The sequence below is a fragment of the Orcinus orca genome, chromosome 14 (genome assembly GCF_937001465.1).
Source record: "Orcinus orca chromosome 14, mOrcOrc1.1, whole genome shotgun sequence".
Lineage (NCBI taxonomy): Eukaryota > Metazoa > Chordata > Mammalia > Artiodactyla > Delphinidae > Orcinus > Orcinus orca.
Window position 1 is genome coordinate 60,702,781 of NC_064572.1, and position 14,689 is coordinate 60,717,469.

The 14,689-nt window shown below is 46.6% G+C and overlaps 1 protein-coding gene and 1 pseudogene across 1 annotated transcript in view; both read left to right on the forward strand.

Moving 5' to 3' along the window:
• ZFYVE27 (zinc finger FYVE-type containing 27) overlaps positions 1 to 14,689 on the forward strand; it is a 101,329-nt gene that overhangs the window by 63,537 nt on the left and 23,103 nt on the right. The window lies entirely within an intron of this gene.
• LOC117200869 (voltage-dependent anion-selective channel protein 1-like) lies at positions 9,094 to 13,114 on the forward strand (annotated as a pseudogene).

Sequence of the window (14,689 nt, forward strand, 5' to 3'; positions counted from 1 at the left end):
TAGACACTTCTCCAAAGAAGACATACAGATGGCCAAGAAGCACAGGAAAAGATGCTCAACATCAGTAATTATTAGAGAAGTGCAAATCAAAACTACAATGAGGTATTACCTCACACCAGTTAGAATGGGCATCATCAGAAAATCTACAAACAGCAAAAGCTGAGGGTGTGGAGAAAAGGGAACCCTCTTGCACTGTTGGTGGGAATGTAAATTGATACAGCCACTATGGAGAACAGTATGGATGTTCCTTAAAAAACTAAAAATAGAATTACCATGTGACACAGCAATCCCACTAGTGGACATATACCCTGAGAAAACCATAATTCAAAAAGACACATGCAGCCCAATGTTCATTGCAGCACTATTTACAATAGCTAGGTCATGGAAGCAACCTAAATGCCCATTGACAGACAAATGGATAAATAAGATGTGGTACATATATACAATGGAATATTACTCAGCCATAAAAAGGAACGAAATTGGGTCATTTGCAGAGATGTGGGTGGACCTAGAGACTGTCATACAGAGTGAAGTAAGTCAGAAAGAGAAAAACAAACATCGTATATTAACACGTATATGTGGAATCTAGAAAAATGGTACAGATGAAGCAGTTTGCAAGGAAGAAATAGAGACACGGATGTAGAGAACAAACGTATGGACACCAAGGGGGGAAAGCGGTGGTGGTGGTGAGATGAATTGGGAGCTTGAGATTGACATGTATACACTAATATGTATAAAATGGATAATTAATAAAAAAATTTAAAAAGTACCATTTCCATGCCTGCTTTTTGGAAAAGAGAAAAAAATAAAATAAAAAACAACCCTACTAGAGTACAAATGTAAGCCAGTCATGGAATGAAAAGAGAAGATGCTGTAAAATGATGTTCCTGGGCAGTGAATTTGTTTTCACCTTTTAGAAATTAACTTTTATCAAAATGATTTATGCACGTGGTTTCAAAAACCACATAGCAGTTCAACCCTTCTATGGCAATAGCACTGGTTAAACCCCATTTTCCACCAGCCCTACATGGGGTGCAAAAAAAAAAATGTCACCCATGAGGGGTAGCGAGGAAGTTCTGGCTGGTGGCTGGAGCGCCGTAAGTGGAGGGGGGAGCAGTGTGAGGGGAGCCGGGGGTCAGGCAGAGGCTGGCTGTGGGAGCCCTGTGGGCACTGGCAGGGAGCTTGGATTTTACTCTCACGGTAATGGGAACCCAGCTGGCTGTTGATACAGTTCAATGGCTTGATGATGTTGGGCTGACATTCTGCCACTCTTCAACCTGTCCCCACTGGTTGTAAGTGGCTGCGGCCACTCCAGGCATCACATCTACATACAAGGCAGATTCTGCTTACTACTTCTTTTCTTTTAATGTGGGCCTTTTTTTTTTTTTTTTTTTAGTCTTTATTGAATTTGTTACAATATTGCTTCTGGTTTTTTTTTTTTATGTTTTGGCTTTTTGGCTACCGGGCATGTGGGATCTTAGCTCCCCAATGAGGGATCGAAACCCGCACCCCTTACACTGGAAGGCTAAGTCCTAACCACAGGACCGCCAGGGAAGTCCCATGATTTTGCTTACTTCTGACTAATCAGAATGGTTCTTAGCTGCAAGGGAGACTAGAAAAGGAGTCTGGTATAGGAATGAGTTTCTCCGACCCAAGACTGGAGGCAGGAAGGAGAGCTGGGGCTTGAGGTGGGGCGTGGTCTGCTGCACAGGTGCTTCTCTGTCACACACGGGCATAGGATGGTCTGGGCTGGGCCTGAGGTTCTGCATCTCAAACGAGCTCTCCAGAGATGCTGATGTGGCTGGTCTGTCGCCCACACTTCCAGGAGCATATGGGTAGACACCACTGGAGATCTTTAAAAATTATTTATTTATTTATTTATTTATGGCTGTGTTGGGTCTTCATTGCTGTGCACAGGCTTTCTCTAGTTGCGGCGAGTGGGGGGCTACTCTTTGTTGTGGTGCGTGGGCTTCTCAGTGCAGTGGCTTCTCTTGTTGCGGAGCACGGGCTCTAGGGCACGTGGGCTTCAGTAGCTGTGACATGTGGGCTCAGTAGCTGTGGCGCACGGGCTCTCGAGCGCAGGCTCAGTAGTTGTGGTGCACGGGCTTAGTTGCTCCGCGGCATGTGGGATCTTCCCGGACCAGGGCTCGAACGCGTGTCTCCTGTATTAGCAGGTGGATTCTTAACCACAGCACCACCAGGGAAGCCCCACTGGAGAGTTTTAAGTAAGAGAGTAGTTACTTGATTTCTGTGGTTCTGTGGAGAATGCCCTGTAGGGGACAAGAGGGGACACTGGGAGGCTAGTTAAGAAGCCAAAAATCATGGTCACTTGGGTTAAGGTGGTGGCAGGGGATATGACTCTGGTGGGTGTTTACATTTTTTTTAATTTAGAAAATTGTGGTAAAATACACTTAAATTTTATTATTTTAACCATTTTTAAGTGTACAACTCAGTGGTATTATATACATTCCCGATGTTGTGCAACCATCACCACCATCCACTTCCAGAACATTCTCATCATTTCAAACAGAGACTCTGTACCCATTAAATAATAACTCCCCATTCCTCCCCCTGTCCCAGTCTCTGGTAACCTCTATTTTACTTTCTGTTTCTATGTATTTGACTGTTCTCGGATAATTCATATAAGTAGAATCATATATTAGTGGTCGTTTTGCATCTGGCTTATTTCAGTTAGCATAATGTCTTCAAGGCTCATCCACATTGTAGCTTGTATTAGAACTTCATTCCTTTTTACAGTTAAATAATATTCCATCCTATGGATATTATGCATTTTGTTCATTCATTCATCTGTTGGTGGGTATCTGGGTCATTTCCACCTTTTGTCTATTGTGAAGAATGCTGCAACACACACGGGTGTGCAAGTATCTGTTGGAGTCCAGTGGTTGGTTTTGAGATATGTTTTGGAGCCAGACCGTCAGAACTTGCTGATAGTAGGAAGGAAGGGCAGGGGTAGAATTAAGAATGACTCCTGGTTGATGGTGTCATTTACAAAGATGGGGAAGGAGTTGTAGAGTGCTCTGCAAACATCGGGTAGTATCATTATTTTATTTAGAATTGTTCTGAGGGGTTATCAGCTATGAAATTGCCAGTAAAGGAACGAAAGCATCACTTTTGTAAGACAGACATCTAGGGCCTGGGAACTTAAATCAGGACTTGGCAAATGATGGCCCACAGACCAAATCCAGCCCGCCACCTGGTCTTATATAAGAGCTAAGAGAGCTAAGAATAGGTTTCACAGTTTTAAATATAAATGTGAAAAAAGACCATGTAGCCCTTTAGCTGACAGTTGTTCAATTTTGCCTCTTGGCTTGCATAGCCTAAAATATTTACTGTCTGGCCCTTTACAGAAGAAGTTTGCCGACCCCTGGCCTAAATTAACTGGTTTGGCTCAGACTGAAGAGATGTGCTCAGTGGAAATAAAAAAGCAAAACAAAACCAAATTCCCCCTCACCCCTGCTGACCTACTTCTGCAGTTTGTTTTTTTCCTTTCCCAAGAGTATGTGCTGATTGTACATACAGTAAATCATCCCACCGCTCCGAGTTCCGCCCTCTGCAGGTCACTGCAGTTACCAGCTGCAGTCAGTTGTGACCCTGAAGCTGATTAATGCCAGCGCAGTGCTGTTTATCAGGAACAAGTGATTTATTTTAGCATCCAAATTTTAAATGGTGTCTATGCTTCCCAGGAAGCTGTCTGGTTTAGAAAATTGCCTATAATAAATGCATGCAATAAATCCATTGTTTTGAACCTAAAGAAAGATATTCAAGTTTTATAAGAGAGAATCAGTTTCTCCTCATCTTCACCAAATACGTGTTGTGTACGTAAATAATTTAAAACAATGGTTTGAATGGGTGCTAAATTACCAGCTTTCCAAAATGCAATCACGGCTCTTATTTTTCCAATTAATCATGGAAAAAAATCCATTTGCTGGTGTGTCCCTAGTGAGGCCTCCTAAAATATCCAAGATTCCATGGTGCTTACTCAGTCCAATGCGTTCGGTCGAGCCTTGAAGTGCTACATGGGAAGACGTCTGGAGAGGGTGACCTGTCCACTCATGGGCCCCAGCTTTCAGGGTTTTAACTGTCGGCCCCAGTCCCGGATGGTCCTGCACTTCCTCACCTGATTGCTCAGGGATGCTGTGGCCTGGCTCTCGGGGAGTTTGGGGCTGCTCATTCTTGAGCTCCCGAAGTTTTAATTCTTTCAGTTCATGTTCACTCAGTGCCCGAGGGGCTGGGTCCTAAGAAGGAGTCAGCTTCAGCCCCAAGCTGTGCCCCTTTTTTGACGTCAGAGCCCAGCATTAGGAGTAGACGCAGGGCATGCACAGGCCCCCACCCTTTGGAGACCGTGGTGTGTTTTCTAGCAAGTTGTTTTCAGCCAACATCAAACCTCTTCACCGGAGAGCTTCCCACAACATCCCTCTTTGAGGGTGCAGGGCTTGCGCCGGAGACTTTTGTGGCCCTTTGCAAATTTAGCCCCCTGTTCCTCAGTACTCACTTCTGCATACCAAGGGAGATTGGGAGCAGTGGTCTTTGGCCGGTTGTGGGAAGTTCTGGGCAATGAATGTCTACTTGCCTCAGCGTTGCATAAGCAAGAGGGTCTCCTGGGACTCTGCCCTCCACTGAGAATATTGGTCCAGGAGCGATTTGCTGGTTCACTTGGTGGCAGTGGCTGGCAGCTTCTGTCTTGCAAATTTCATTCATTCATTCAACAAATGTTTACACTGCATCTCTTACATGCTGGCTACTGTCCTAGGCGCTGGGGACACACCAGTGAGCGAAACAGACAAAGCTCCCTGCCCTCATGAGGCTATATGGGCATGTATTCAGTTCTGCTCTAGAGTGCAGCATGGTGATGGGGGGCCCAGAGGTGGGAGGAAAGATTGCTGTGTGCCTGTGTGTCCAGGTCGCTGGGAAAGGCTTCACATGAGAAGAGATATTGGCTGGGGTCTTGAATGCTGAGTGGGATTCGCCGGAGCACACAGCGGAACAGAACTGGGGAACAGAATTCCCCGTTTTTTTTTTTTGTTTTTTTTTTTTTTACGGTACGCGGGCCTCTCACTGCTGTGGCCTCTCCCGTTGCGGAGCACAGGCTCCGGACGCGCAGGCTCAGCGGCCATGGCTCACGGGCCCAGCCGCTCCGCGGCATGTGGGATCTTCCCGGACCGGGGCAAGAACCCATGTCCCCTGCGTCGGCAGGCGGACCCTCAACCACTGCGCCACCAGGGAAGCCCGAATTCCCCGTTTTTTGCAAATAAATCAGCTCCAGGAGGAGCCACTCAGAGGAAAAGGTACCTGTAGGCTAGGCTGGGGCCACTGAGGGACTTTGAGTGCTGTGCCAGAGGGTGTAGACTCTGCATTTGTAGCCTCATTTTCAGGGTCCCCAGCAGCGAGCAACTCTAGGGGAGCCTTTCACAGGGACTTCAAGATGAGTGGCGCCCCCTACAGTTGGGTCCTGCCACTCTTCCCTTCCACTCTTCCGTGGTCATGGTCTCCCCCAAGTCTCCAGCCAAGGGCTGGCTGGGTGGGTGCCTTTCGGAGTGCACCCTGATATGCTATCTTATCCCCGACCTTTCTAGCGATCACATTGAATAACTTCTCTCCACCCTAGGCGCCTGTGTGCCACACCTCTTGATTTAGGACCAGAATGCATTAGCACCTGTTTTGTTTTCTCTCTGAGTACTGTCAAGGCGCCAGGTTCTCTGTGCCTATCTTTCTCAGCATAAAGTTCTCCTTTGGATACAGTGATTTTAACTGTGGGCTTAGCCCCACCTTGGGGCTCTGAGACAGCAGCAGGTGGAAGTTTGGGCCAGGTGTCCTCAAGTTTGGTCCTTGGAGCCTGCATCATCCTGCTGGAATGCAGAATCTCCTCAGATCTACTGAACTGGAATCTCCAGGGTGGGGTCTTGGTCAGCTTTTTGGACATGCCCCCCCAAGTTGTTCTTATGCATGTAAGAGAAATGCTCCTTAACATTTTGGGGAGCTGGGGCTAGGTTTCCTTGATTGGATTTCATGCATTTAGCACCCAGAGACAGTGGGACCTTGGCTCAGCTGGCCTCTGCCTGGCACTGCCGGGTCTCCTGAGTTACTACCCTCGAGGCTGCTGTTCCTGGTGGAGAGGGTGAATCTTTCTTCCTTAAAGCTGCATCTCCCTCTCTGGGATTTCCACCCTCTGGATCACACCAAGCAAGCTGAATGCTTCTCCCAGATGCCTCTCTTCAGACATCTGAAGGCTGCTGTCATGTCAAGATCCTTGGTGTTTTGGACCAGTCTTTCTTATTTATTTATTTGGTTGTATGGGGTCTTAGTTGCTACAGGCGGTCTCCTTAGTTGCGGCTCGCCAGCTCCTTAGTTGTGGCATTCCAACTCTTAGTTGCAGCATGTGGGATCTAGTTCCCTGACCAGGGATCAAACCTGGGCCCCCTGCATTGGGAGCACAGAGTCTTATCCACTGCGCCACCAGGGAAGTCCCTTGGACCAGTCTTTATTGTGATCTCTAGACACGCTGCTCTCCTGCGTGCTCTCTTGAATGATGACTCTGTGCTCTGAACTTTCTCTGTATTCTCATTTTCTCTTCCCAACATCCTGATAAGTTTGCATTTATTATCCCCATTTCACAGGTGAGGAAATATAGGCCCAAAGAGGCCAAGAAACTTTCCTAAGGTTACATGACTAGTTTGTGCCAGAACTAGGATTTGAACCCAAGGGCAACTAGAACACCAAAAACCAGAGCTCTATTACGATCCCCATTTTACAGATGGGGAAATGGAGGGATCTGCCTAAATCACACAGCAGCAAGTGGTAGAGCTGCGCTATGACCCGAGAGCCTGCATTCTTCATCATTATGCCCAAGTCTGCCTTCCCACACAATCATCATGCCTGTATCAGAACCTCCGCTGCTTAACACAGGGGATGATGGGCACTTAGGAAGCTGCCCAGAGAAACGCTGGTTAATATAATTATTGAAATTATTCTTAGAGCTTGACACTGCTCACACGTTATACAACATTATGTATTATATATATTTTATATACATTTATATATGTATGGACAAATATATATTATGTCAAAGGAAATACTTTTCCAAACTTGAAATAACTATAAGATAACTGAAATTGCTACTGTTGGGTGGAGGAGGGTATTTCAAACCATCTCTGGGAGTGACCAATACTGTTCAATACACCCAGTGCTTACTGAGCACCTATCACGTGCCTAGAAGGAGAGGCCCCTGTGTCAGACCTACGGCTGTTTACTCACAGTCAAACCCCTTCCTTGCAGCCTGACTCAGATTTGGTTCAGGTACTGGGTGGCCATGTGCTTCATGACCCCTTCCCCAGCCCCAAAGGCCAAATGTTAATAAGCCCAAACCAGCCATTCTTACCCCTGACAGAATGTTAGCATCACCCAGAGAGGTTTTAAAAGTGAGGAGAGCTCCAGACCACAGTTATGTCAGACACTGTCAAGGTGTGTGTGTGGGCCCCCCAGGTGCACTCAGGGCCAGGTCTAAAGCAGTCATGATCATTCCAGTCTTCTTGCTAGCGGTTGTCTTAGGTCTGGGTGTGGGATACAATGCTGGCCAATGAGACATCAGGAGAAGCGTGTGTGGGGGGATGTAAAGGGAGAAACTCTCTGCTCTTAATACTTCACTTCTGATGCTTCTGGTCACCCAATATGTGAGGGCTTTTCCTACACCAAGCAATTCTGTGACACCAGCTGGGTGTTGTCCAATTCAGTTCAGTTCTGATACTATCTACCTGGAGTTAGCGTCAGATTCCACAGGTTAAGGGCTCAGTCCCATGAGAGTGTCCCTCTCCTCCCAACCCCAACTTCGGACACCAACTGCAAGTCCGGGTTGTTACCTGTGCTTCTAACTCACTCTCTATAAGTTGCAGGTTCCCATGACTCTCTCCTTGAGTTCAATTAATTGCCTAGAATGGCTCACAGAACTCAGGAAAAGTTTACTTATGAGATCACCAGTTTAATATAAAAGGATACAACTCAAGAACAGCCAGGTGGAAGAGAAGCATAGGGCGAGGTGTCAGGGAAGGGACGCCCTCTGGGTGTGCCACCCTCCCAGCACCTCTACATGTTCACCACCTAGAAGTTCTCTGAGCCCCTTCAGTTAGGACATTTTTAAATGGAGGCCTCATCACATAGACGTGATTGATTAAACCATCAGCCACTGGCGATTGAACTCAGTCCCCAGCTCCTCTCCCCTCCCAGGAGGCTGAGTGCGGGGACTGAAAGTTCCACATCTCTAATCACATAATTGCTTCCCCTTGGCAACCAGCCCCCATCCTGTGGTTGCTGATCTAGGGGTTTTCCAAAAATTCACATAAATTCAGGTGTGGTTGAAAGGACCTTGTTATGAATAACAAAAGATTCTCTTTTCACCTTATGGCTCTTATCACTTAGGAAATTCTGAGGGTATAATGAGCTCTGTGCCAGGAACAGGGATGAAGACCAAATATATATTTTTTGCTGTAAATCACAATATCACGGGGGAGCACCAGGGAACATTTTAATGGCTCTCCAGACAAGGGATGCAAGGGTCACTTCCTGTCTTTGGATGATATGGTGTGAGCATGGACTGCTTGTCACTGTTGCAGGCCTCTTATGACCATGTGGATAAAGTCAAGAGAATACCAGGGGGACTTCCCTGGGGGTGCAGTGGTTAAGAGTCTGCCTGCCAATTCAGGGGACACGGGTTCGAACCCTGGTCCGGGAAGATCCCACATGCTGTGGAGCAACTAAGCCGCGAGCCACAACTACTGAGCCCGACTGCTGCAACTACTGAAGCCTGCGCGTCTAGAGCCCATGCTCCACAACAAGACAAGCCACCGCAATGAGAAGCCTGTGCATGGCAACAAAGAGTAGCCCTCACTCGCCGCAACTAGAGAAAGCCCGCACGCAGCAATGAAGACCCAACGCAGCTAAAAAAAAGAGAGGGGCTTCCCTGGTGGTACAGTGGTTAAGAATCTGCCTGCCAATGCAGGGGACACAGGTTCGAGCCCTGTTCTGGGAAGATCCCACATGCCGCGGAGCAACTAAGCCCGTGCGCCACAACTACAGAGCCTGCACTCTAGAGCCCGCGAGCCACAACTACTGAGCCCATGTGCCACAACTACTGAAGCCTGCACACCTAGAGCCCACGCTCTGCAACAAGAGAAGCCACCACAATGAGAAGCCTGCACACAGCAATGAAGAGCGGCCCCTGCTCGCAACTACAGAAAGCGCATGCACAGCAATGAAGACCCAATACAGCCAAAAACAAAATAAATAAATCTTAAAAAAAAAAAAAAAAAGAATACCAGGGAAGCTGACCCAAAGCCCTGTTTTTGTCCAGCCACTAAATTAACATGATCTGGAAGACGCTTGCCTCCAGGCTAACTCTTGTATGAGATAATAAGTGACCTTATTATGGGAGCTACTTTAGTTGGGCATTCTGTTACTTGCAGCTAGCAGCATTCCTAGTTGTTATGGTCCCTGAAGAGCTTACAGGGCTACTGGGGGGACAGGGCAGGGAGCACACTCAGGGAACATTTGGTCACCGTATGGCAGCAATAAGTAACTCAGCACCAAGCAGGCTGTTACAGGCACTGCAATGTGGGAAAGAAGGACAGGATTGGTGGGAACTGCCAGGTTTGGGAAGAGTTCATGGAGAAGGAGGCGGGAAGGTGGCGAGTGGGTAGACTTGAGATTACAGAGGTGAGTCCGAACTTGGGCTTTGAAACCTGCCTCTACCGCTCACCAGCAGGGAGACTTTAGAGACCAAGAGTGACTTTACCTCTCTCGGCCTCAGTTTCTCAGCTCTTAAGTGGGGATGATAATAGGGCCTAAATCATGGGGTTTTGTGAGGATTTGAAAAGACACTTAGCACAGTGTGTGGCCCACGGCAGGCCCCCAAGTGAAAGCCATTGTGATGACTATTCCTGAGGCATGAGTCACTGTCAGAACCCTGGTTGCAGCCACACTCCTGCCACCAGTTCTGAACCAGCCAAAGCGCTTTCCTCCCTCTGCAGGTCTGGGCTCCCCTGCCGCAGGTGGGGATGAAGAAGAAACTTGCCGGCAAAGCAGCTCTTTCTTCAGGGATGCTTCTATTTCTTTTTGCTTGTGCTGTGCCTTTGTTCTCCATGGTCTGGATTTCAGGGCTCGGCTCTTCCCCTGAGCCCAGATTTCCCCCTTCACACAGATCCTGAATTGGTCTCCAGGCCTGTGGCTTTTTTCTGGCCATGAATTTGGACTCCTTTGTCTTGCAGATCTATCAATTTTTTTTCTTAATTTAATTTTAATTAATTAATTTATTTGGGCTGTACCAGTTCTTGGTTGTGGCGTGCATGTGGGATCTAGTTCCCTGACCAGGGACTGAACCCGGGCCCCCTGCATCGGGAGCACGGACTCTTACCCACTGGACCACCAGGGAAGTCCCTGTCTTGCAGATCTGGAGGTATCCCTTCTGACCTGCCCCAGTTGGCTGCCCTGAGGATAAAGCCTCCCTGCTGATGAACTGGCTCACAGGTTGCTGTGAGCCTCCAACTTCTCCCCCAGAGTACCCCTGACAACAGAGGAGTGTGAACACTGTTTGAGTCCGCCACAGTGAGAAATGTATCTGAAGCCTCATGTCTGATCTTCAATTCATGTGGATTTTGCAGCTTACTTCCTGACTTTAACAGGTCATTGTAGTAGAAAAAGTTTACAATAACTAACCATTAGGAAAGAATACAAAGAACTTCCATAGCTGCCCTATTAATTAATGCATGGACTACAGTTGCAATGAGTCTAGCTATTTTTTAGTATTGAACTGAATTAAAAAGAGAGAAGGTCAGCTTCTTTCCTCTGTCCAAGGTTACAATATGTCAAAACCCCAGACCCCTGTAACTCTGTGGTTGTGAAAGGCAACAGTTCTTTGTGCACTAGCTTTGGGTAATCACCGATGAGAGACACCTGGAGTACCATCAAATCCATGGGCCGGTATAGCAGGTTCAGGCTTCTGTTGATGGTAGGCCACGTAGCCCAGGAAATGCCAAGAAATTGTTCCTTGGCCTGGTGATGCCACTGAGCTTTGCTTCTTGCTGCCTTCCAGGTCCTTGTCTGGCCTGCCCCTGCTTCTTATCAGGTCTCATCCATGTGACTTGAATTCTGCAACTGGTGTCTGTCTGCCTCCGCCCTTTGTGTCAGATAGGTTACGTGTAACAAAAGAAAGACCTAAACAGATTGTGGCTAAATCATTATGACACTGAATTATCTCAATATGAAGTCTGGATTTCTTCCTGGAGGATTCACAGCTCATGGAGCATGATTCCTAGATGTCCGGCCATTAGGACAGAAAACAGCGTTTGCCAAGGTGTGCAACCTGCAAAGAGGGGTGCAGAAGATGGCTGTGCCTCTCACGTATGCTGATCTTGGCAAATCTGCCAGGGATGTCTTCACCAAGGGCTATGGGTTTGGCTTAATAAAACTTGATTTGAAAACAAAATCTGAGAATGGACTGGAATTTACAAGCTCAGGTTCAGCCGACACCGAGACCACTGAAGTGATGGACAGTCTGGAAACCAAGTACAGATGGACCGAATATGGTCTGACGTTTACGGAGAAATGGAACGCTAACAACACACTAGGCATGGAGATTACTGTGGAAGATCAGTTTGCACGTGGCCTGAAGCTGACCTTCAATTCATCCTTCTCTCCAAACACTGGGGAAAAAAAAATGCTAAAATCAAGACAGGGTACAAGCTGGAACATATCAACCTGGGCTGTGATGTGGATTTCGACATTGCTGGCCCTTCCATCTGGGGTGCTCTGGTGCTGGGTTATGAGGGCTGGCTGGCTGGCTACCAGATGAATTTTGAGACCGCAAAGTCTTGAGTGACCCAGAGCAATTTTGCAGTTGGCTACAAGACCGATGAGTTCCAGCTTCACACTAATATAAATGACGGGACAGAGTTTGGTGGCTCCATTTATCAGAAGGTGAACAAGAAGTTGGAGACTGCTGTTAATCTAGCCTGGACAGCGGGAAACAGTAACACTCGCTTCAGAATAGCAGCCAATTTCCAGATCGACCCTGACGCCTGCTTCTTGGCTAAAGTGAACAACTCCAGCCTCATAGGGTTAGGATATACTCAGACCCTAAAGCCAGGTATCAAACTGACTCTGTCAGCTCTGCTGGATGGCAAGAATGTCAACGCTGGTGGCCACAAGCTTGGTCTAGGACTGGAGTTTCAAGCATAAATGAATACTGTACAATCGTTTAATATTAAACTATTTTTCAGCATAGCTACCTTCAGAATTTAGTGTACCTTTTAATGTTGTATGTCTGGGATGCAAGTATCGCTAAATATCATGCTAGGCTTCCAGGTTAAAGATGATTCAGCTTTAGGGTGTTACCCTTTCAGAGGTACAGAAGAAACCCAATTTCAAAAAAGGTCCTTTCAGCTGTAGACTTGAGGGGGAGCTTGCTGGCCCCTCTAGAGATGTCAGGTTCCTTTTTTACCTAGAAATGGCTGCAAGTGGAAGTTGATAATTTGCAGGCATTTTGTAATTTGTAAATTCGTATTGAGTAAATGAATGAAATTGTGACTTCCTGAGAATTGAACCTTGGTTTCCTATCCTGATTGAGGAGAGGCTGTTGGGTGGTGTACACAAACTCATCTGAAAGGGACTTTTTTAGGCAGGGACTTTTTCCACCCCAATCCATCACCTCTTTTACACCAAAAGTAGTCTGCAGGGTGTGGTAGCTGTTTCTTCTGTGCCATTTTGGGGTGGAGAAGGTGGATGTGATGAAGCCAATAATTCAGGACTTAATTGTGTTTTTTCTCATGTTGTGTTTTTTTTGCCCTTGCACCAGAGTATGAAATAGCTTCTAAGAGCTCCAGGTGCAAGCTGGGAGGAGTCTGTGTGACTGTAATCACATGGTGACAACACTCAGAATCTGAATTGAACTTCTCTTGTATTCTCGCCACTCAGTTTATTTTTTAGCAGTTTAATGGGTACATTTTAGAGTCTTCCATTTTGTGTGGAATTAGTTCCTCCCCTTCAAATGCTGTAATTAACATCACTTAAAATAAAACTTGAATAAAATATTGAAACCTTAAAAAAAAAATGAAGTCTGATCCAGAGTCTGACATCAAAAATGTCAGCAAGGACCAGGCGCTATTGATCTCTCTGTGCAGCCATATTCACTGTGCTTGCTTTTCTTAAGCTTATTACCTTTTGATGGCAAGATGGCTGCCACAGCTCCAGCCATCATGTCCTCACACAAGCACATTCCTGGCAGGAAGGAGGAGGAAGGGGTAGTTTCTCCCATTAAGGGGTAGTTTCTAACTCTTTAATCAGGAAGCAAGAAGCCTTTCAGCAGATTTGTCTTTATGTCTCATTGGCTAGAATGGTATCCTGACTACAAAGGAAACCGGGAAAGTGAGAATCTAGGAAAAGCAAATGAAATTACTGTGTTGGCTTTAGCCTAATCATGATTCATCTCCTGGGGCTAGAAAAAAACCAGGGTCTGTGGTGAGGAGAAGGGGCAGATGGCTTTAGGGTAACACTAACAGTATCCTCCAGTCTTTCTAATTTCCCGTGTCACCATCAACCTACTGGCTCAAACTGTCTGGTCCACCCCCTGCCTGTCTGAGGAGAAAGAATGGAACACCTCCATTGGGGTTTGTTATTAAATCTGTCAAAGGGAAGAGATGTCCTCTTTCAACAAATCTCATAGAATTGCACTCTTTGCCAGGCCTGAGCAAGACAGAGATAGCTCTCACCTCAACACATCTCAAGACTGCTGACTCTTGAGAACAGAGATTTTTCTTAAGAAAAAGCTGATCATTAATTAGCTCTCCCACACAATTATTCCCCAAATTAAGTTTGGGTACACTGACTATCTCTAATTGGCTATTGTTATAGACAGAGAATCCACACGTCTGCATTGCTTTCAAATGCAGCATGGTCTAGGAGGGGCATGTGCAGAAGCAAGGGCACAGACCTGGTAACTCCTGCCAAGATTTGAGTCTTGGCATGGCCAATGTGACCTTGGGCAAGTCCTTGAACTTCCCGGGGCCTCTGTTTGTTCCACTCTAAGTCTGAGACCTAACAGCCACCCCCAGGGTTGCGGTGAGGATGAACTGGGACAACTGAAGCCAAAGGACTTGAAAGGGAGAAGGCTGTGGTACTCTAAAGCTGTAGTCACTTCTTGCCTTCACCATGAGCACATTTTCAATTACGTATTTGCACTTGAAATTGGCCACCTGCTGGCTGACTAACTTAGAAATCAGTTCCATGGCTCATTTGGGAGCAAGGTTCTTACACCTCGTTGGCCTTCTTGCCTCTTTTTAAGCTTGTCCCAAAGAGCTGGTGCCAGTCTCCAGCTTCTTGATTTGTGGGTATCTGTGAGAGGCTTTTCCCCTCTTTTCTTCCATTGCTTTTTTCTTTTATTGTTGAGGTAAAATTTGTATGCAGTAAAGTCCACAAACCTTTATATATATATATATATATATATATATATATATATATATATATATATATTTTTTTTTTTTTTTTTTTTTTTTTTTTTTTTTTGCCGTACACGGGCCTCCAGCTGCTGTGGCCTCTCCCGCCACGGAGCACAAACTCCGGACACGCAGGCCCAGGGGCCACGGCCCACGCCGTGGCATGTGGGATCCTCCCGGACCGGGGCACAAAC